The sequence below is a fragment of the Dipodomys merriami genome, unplaced genomic scaffold (assembly GCF_024711535.1).
Source record: "Dipodomys merriami isolate MVZ:Mamm:240054 unplaced genomic scaffold, mDipMer1.0.p SCAF_10, whole genome shotgun sequence".
Classification (NCBI taxonomy): domain Eukaryota; kingdom Metazoa; phylum Chordata; class Mammalia; order Rodentia; family Heteromyidae; genus Dipodomys; species Dipodomys merriami.
Window position 1 is genome coordinate 40,910,747 of NW_027202271.1, and position 6,044 is coordinate 40,916,790.

At 37.3% G+C, this 6,044-nt stretch overlaps 1 long non-coding RNA gene across 3 annotated transcripts in view; it reads right to left on the bottom strand.

Moving 5' to 3' along the window:
- Positions 1-5,800, bottom strand: part of LOC138837920 (uncharacterized) — a 62,371-nt gene extending 56,571 nt beyond the window's left edge. For all 3 annotated transcript variants that reach the window (XR_011375511.1, XR_011375512.1, XR_011375510.1), the window contains exon 1: positions 5,685-5,800. This is a non-coding gene — a long non-coding RNA (uncharacterized lncRNA). The remainder of the gene's footprint in view (positions 1-5,684) is intronic.
- Positions 5,801-6,044: the final 244 nt, after the last annotated feature.

Genomic DNA, 6,044 nt, shown 5'->3' on the forward strand with positions numbered 1-6,044 from the left:
CTAGGGTAGAATTCCAAATTATGATGTTGGCAGGGATTAGATGCCTCCAAAAGCTTATCATGAATGATGCATCTTTGCCTCTTCCTACTTCTTCCTTGCATTTGGCAGCATCATTTAATCTTTGCCTCCATCTTCACAGGTTATTTTCCCTGTGTGGCTCTATCTACATTTCCTTCCTTTCTTTCCTCTTTCTTGTCTCTTTTCTCGTCTCTTCTCGTTTCATCCCATATCTTCTTTCTCTCTCTTCCTCCCCTACCCCTCTCTCTTTTTCTCTCTCTCTCCTCATAGTTTTAATTTATTCCTCAGAAAAAGCCTCACATCTTTCCCTGGGCAGTCCCCAGACTGTGAACTCCTATGTAAACCTCTGGCATAACTGGAAGTATGGGGATGAAACTGCACAAGACTTCTATACAAATTTCTACTGCACCAGGTATTGACTTTCTCCTACCCATCATGAAAATAAACACTGAGAAGTTGCCAGGAATAAACCCAAGAGTTATCTTCTTCAAATGTTGAAACTCTGGAAACTCTGGAAGCCTCTAGAATTATGAAGAGTAAATTTCTGTTTTTCAGAAGTCACTTTGTTTAAGGAATTTTCTGTACCAGCTTAAAAGACCTAAAACTGACCCAGTGCAACCCTTCAAACCCTGTAATCCATTACATTCTTAAATATTTTGAATATTTAAGCATTGCATGGCAAATGCAATGACAGTGACTATGTATCTATTTGCTTCCCATAAAATTTCATCAGGTAAGAGTAATAAGAATGATTTTTTAGAAACCATCCTAATCCAATTTAATTATTTTGTATGTTGTTATTTGGGAGGATTCTTCATCTCCTCAAGTCTGAATATTATGAAAACCTATCTTGTGAGAAAACATAAATGATCTCTTGATATATAAGAGATAGCATCTTGGGAAAAACCTCCAGCTTCATTTTTCCACCTCTCGTTACATAAATATACCAAATGTAATAAAAACATTATTAAAAAAGGAAAAAAATACAATAAGGGAAGCTAGAGTATCACTCGGGGAGAAAATTATGAAGACAATTGCTTGATAATGTCTGAGAAAATATTTGGATGTTACAATTTAATGAAAGAACTATAAATACAAGTGCAAACTGTAACTGTCTCAAACAATATTGTTTCATAAAAACAATGGAATCAAATCTGTCTTTATTGTTGTCATGCCAACTATGCAATTAAATGCTGCTTAGGTAACAGGCACAACAATTGCTTAGGTTTCTCAGTGTGAGGCACATTATGCACTAGGTTTACTATCTGAATTAAAGTGGAGAATAAAGTTTGTTAGCACATAAATAGGAATAAACATGCAAGCATGAGACACATAGGACTCAATTTCTGCATACTGTTTAGCGATACATTTTGGATTTAGAAATTTGAAAATCGCCATATCTTCTGGCTTTTGGTGATACAAGCCATAATTTGATACTGTGTCATTCTGTACTGACATTTAGACCACTGAATTCTCATACACGGAATGACAAAGGTTTTGGGGTTTTTTTGCCTGTTCTTTCCATTTGAGATATGATCATCCTGCTGAACTTTACGTTTGCGATTCAAGTTAAAACCTTGAATCTAGTCTTATTATAGAAAAAAAAAGTTTGATGGCTTAATGGATAAAATTCTGACCTTTTCAAGTTCACATTTTACGGACTCACCTTTGCTGAAAAGTAATCCAGATCTCAAACACAAATACATAGCTCTATTCAGTCAGCTAGATAGTTAGAGAAGCACCCAGGGATAGTTCACACCTTCACTCATATCTGTGTACCTCTGAGGCTGGATAGGGCACCAATCAAAATAATGAATGAAGAGTTTTATTACTCAGGAGACTTTATTGAATGGGAGAAAGGATAACACAGTTATCATTTTGATGGGCTCTACAGGCCTAATATTTTGGATCTTTGGTTAGAGTTATATCATTGTTGATATGGAGAGAGGAGGGTTGGCTGAGAATATAAGTTACTTGCAACCAAATCCATATCTTCACTGAGACGAGGCAAGTGCTGGACTAACAACATAACTAAACTCAATTTCATTAATAAGATAAAATAAATTCTAAAGCTACCTCCATATGTTATTTGTATTTTTTAAGTTGTGATGTTGTATGACCATTCTGGTTAATAGTTAACCAATTTAAACAAAAATGCTCCACACAATTCTCCTTTTTGTCTTTCTTTCTTTCTTTTTTTTCTTTTCCTTTGGTCAGTCATGGGGCTTGAACTCTGGGCCTGGGCGCTGTCCCTGCACTCTTCAGCTCAAGGCAAGCGCTCTGCCTCTTGAGCCACAGTGTCACTTCCAGTTTTCAAGTGGTTTATTGGAAATAAGAGTCTCAGGGACTTTCCTGCCCAGGTGAGCCACGATCCTCAGATCTCAGCCTCCTGAGTAGCTAGGATTACAGGCGTGACCCACCAGCATCCAGCTCTCTCCTTTATTTCTTATGACAAATTTGTTATATTAAGACACTTGGAACTCTGGAATTAAAGTCTTCATGTTTCTAAGTCAGTCAGCTCTAGGTTCAAGAAAGCACATGTGGAGAGCAAAAAGACTTCCTAATATCATTTTATCTATACAAACCCATAACCTTTCTGTTTTCTCTCAAAGTCTATTGTTTTTCACATGATAACGTGCTCAGAAATCTATACCAGGGCCTTTGTGTTTATCTTCATTTCGTCGTGGTTTGCACTCATCATCCAACAGAAGACCACAGCCTTTCTGTTCTTTTATCCCTGACCTTTTTCATAGCCCAGTCTTCTTCTCCATTCTCACCATGGTTGCCTTGTTTTAATCCTCACATCTTCTTGTAAACTCCCTTGCTCCTGTTCTTGTTGCTGAGATGGTACAAACTAAGCCAGACTAAGCTATTTTCAGAACTTAGTCCCTGTTCTTTCCCGAGTCATTTGTGGAAGTGATTTAGATTCTGGCTTAAATACCATTTTCAGCTAAAAACAAATGAACAGAGCATCAGGTGAGTTATAGGACAGCTCAGCAAAAAAATTCAGTAAAGTAAGAAAGGGTCTGTTCATGAGTTTAAATTAGGGTCCTTTCCACTGAAATTTTATAAGTTACTGCACTCCTCTTCCTGGTACAGTAAGGGGCATCCCTTTACATGTGAATATTTTCTGTATAAACATAAATTTCATCTACTAAATAGTAAACTCGTCTGTTATCAGACTTCTCTTCCTGTGTAAATTGCTCCTTAAAATGATTCATTCAAGTTAATGGTTCTGCTTACATGGGGTGGTATATCCAGGTATCTTCCACCTGGAGCAGGGTTCATATGAAAGCAAGGGAAGTAGATAGAAAAGCAAATCCTATATGCCATGCTAATAGCAAGTCTCAGAGAATTTTATCAATAACTTAGATGAATATGTTTCAATTCTAAAAGGTAATTTTGGCAGAAATTTGAAACATAGTAATGAGGAAAGATAAGATGAGAAGATAAAAACAATCAGAAAATCAACTATCATGTATTTCTTTATCCATACATAGTTCTAATAAGTTATTAATGCACCCAAACTTATAATAAGATTTGAGTATATAAAATTAAATAAAATAAATCAGATCATTGTTGGAGTCTTTCAGATGAAGGCAAGGAACCAATATATTATTGAATTTTTCTAAAGCAAGAAATATGTAGCAAATAATTTAAAATATTCCCTGGTTTAGGTGAAATAGCTGTTTCTTTTTTAAAATTTAGACATTTCTTCTTTAACGTATGTTACAGATTTAACAAATTATACATGATAACCTTTCTGAACTCAAAATTTGACTTCCAGTTTCAGTTGTTTCTGCCTGAGCAGTGGTTGCAGTAGGGTAGGTTACAATTGAGTATGAGGTTCTGTTCCTGGCACTAGATGGGGTTGTAACCCTGCTCCATAGAAGCCAGGGTCCCTAACTCAGAGGCCCAGAGGCAGCTTGAGGATAAAGAAGCCCAATAGAACCAAATTTCAAACTCTACTATAAAGCCATAGTAATCAAAACAGCTTGGTACTGGCACAAGAACAGACCTCAGGACCAATGGAATATAATTGAAAACCCAGAAATGAACCTACAGACCTATAGCCATCTAATCTTTGATAAGGGAGGTAAAATAATAGAATGGAAGAAAGATAGCCTCTTCAGAAAATGGTCCTGGCAAAATTGGTTAACTACTTGTAGAAAACTAAAGCTATACCCTTATATATCACCCTGTACCAGAATCAACTCCAAATGGATCAAAGACCTCGAAGTCAAAGCAGACACTCTGAAAACATTACAGGATGGAATAGGAGAAACCCTAGGTCTCCTTGGCTCAGGCCGAAATTTTCTTAATAGAGACCCGGAAACACAACAAATCAAAGAAAGGTTGGACAAATGGGATTGCATGAAGTTGCAGAGCCTCTGCATGGCAAATGACATAGCTAGCAAGATCAATAGAAAGCCCACGGATTGGGAGAAGATCTTCACTAGCCATAAAACCGACAAGGGTCTCATATCTAAAATATACTTGGAACTCAAAAAAATTAAATCCCCCAACAACAAATCCTCAAAGAAACAACTGCCCAATAAATAAGTGGGCTAATGACTTAAAGAGAAACTTCTCTGAAGAAGAAAGAAGGATAGCCAATAGACACATGAAGAAATGCTCAACCTCTCTAGCCATAAAAGAAATGCAAATCAAAACAACATTGAAATACCACCTCACCCCAGTTAGAATGGCAAAAATCAAGAACTCTAATAATAACAGATGCTGGAGGGGCTGTGGACAGAAGGAAATCTTACTTCATTGTTGGTGGGAGTGTAAACTTGTTCAACCACTTTGGAAAGTAGTATGGAGGTTCCTCAAAAGACTCCACATAGAGCTCCCCTATGACCCAGCAGTCCCACTTTTGGGCATTTACCCAAATGTTTACAAACAAGACCACACTAAACCTACCAGCACAACTATGTTTATTGCAGCATTATTTACCATAGCTAAGATCTGGAACCAACCCAGATGCCCCTCAGTAGATGAATGGATCAAGAAAATGTGGTATATATACACAATGGAATTCTATGCCTCCATCAGAAAGAATGACATTGCCCCATTTGTTAGGAAATGGAAAGACTTGGAAAAAATTATATTAAGTGAAGTAAGCCAAGCCCAAAGAAACATAGGTCCCATGATTTCCCTTATTTGCAATATCTAGTATATGGATGAGTCAAGCAGAAAAGGTCAGATAAGGTGATGTTAGGAAAATGAACCCTAAGATATGTATTTAAAATTTTTTTTCTTTCATGCATTTGTTTCTAACGCAATTATAAGATTATTTCTTTGTTTCTTTGTATGTCCCTCCCCCACAGTATAACCCCTGCTTTCACTATATTTTATGTTGGTATAATTTGTGGAGGGGAAGGGGAAAAACAAGTCGTTTAAATAAGGATACAGGTGGACCTGTTGCAACAATGAGAAGTACAAGTTGTCATGTCAAAAACGAACTTTACAACTTGAGGGGGGGGAGGATTGAGTAGGGGAAGAGGGAGGATGGGAAGGGATGGGAAGGGTAAACAAAGGAGGAGGTTACAATGCTTGATAAGAAATGTACTCACTATCTTGCCCATGTAATTGTAACCCCTCTGTACAGTATTTTCACAATAAAAAAAAAGAAGTCCAATTAGAGTCTCAGCATCACCTACCTCAGCATCCAAATGATTGTCAGAGCTAGTCCGATAGTCTTGCAGGCCAAGAGTCCTGAAGGTGTTAAGGGAAACAAGAATGGTCCATGGACAACCAGAGTGACAGGTTCATTTGAGTTGAGGTGGGCTGAGAGTTCCTGAAGAGAACAAAAACTCACTGTGACATCATGGAGTGGAAGGTCCATCCCAGTAGTCACTGGGAGGGACAGTGTCAGTGTGAGAAACCTTAAATAACCCCATAGATATTAGTTCCCAGGAGGAAAAAGATGCCCAGGAAGGGGAGAGAGTAGCCATATTCCACAACATAATCAAGTTAGGACCTTTATTTATTTGTTTGTTTATTTGTTTGTTTTTCTAGTT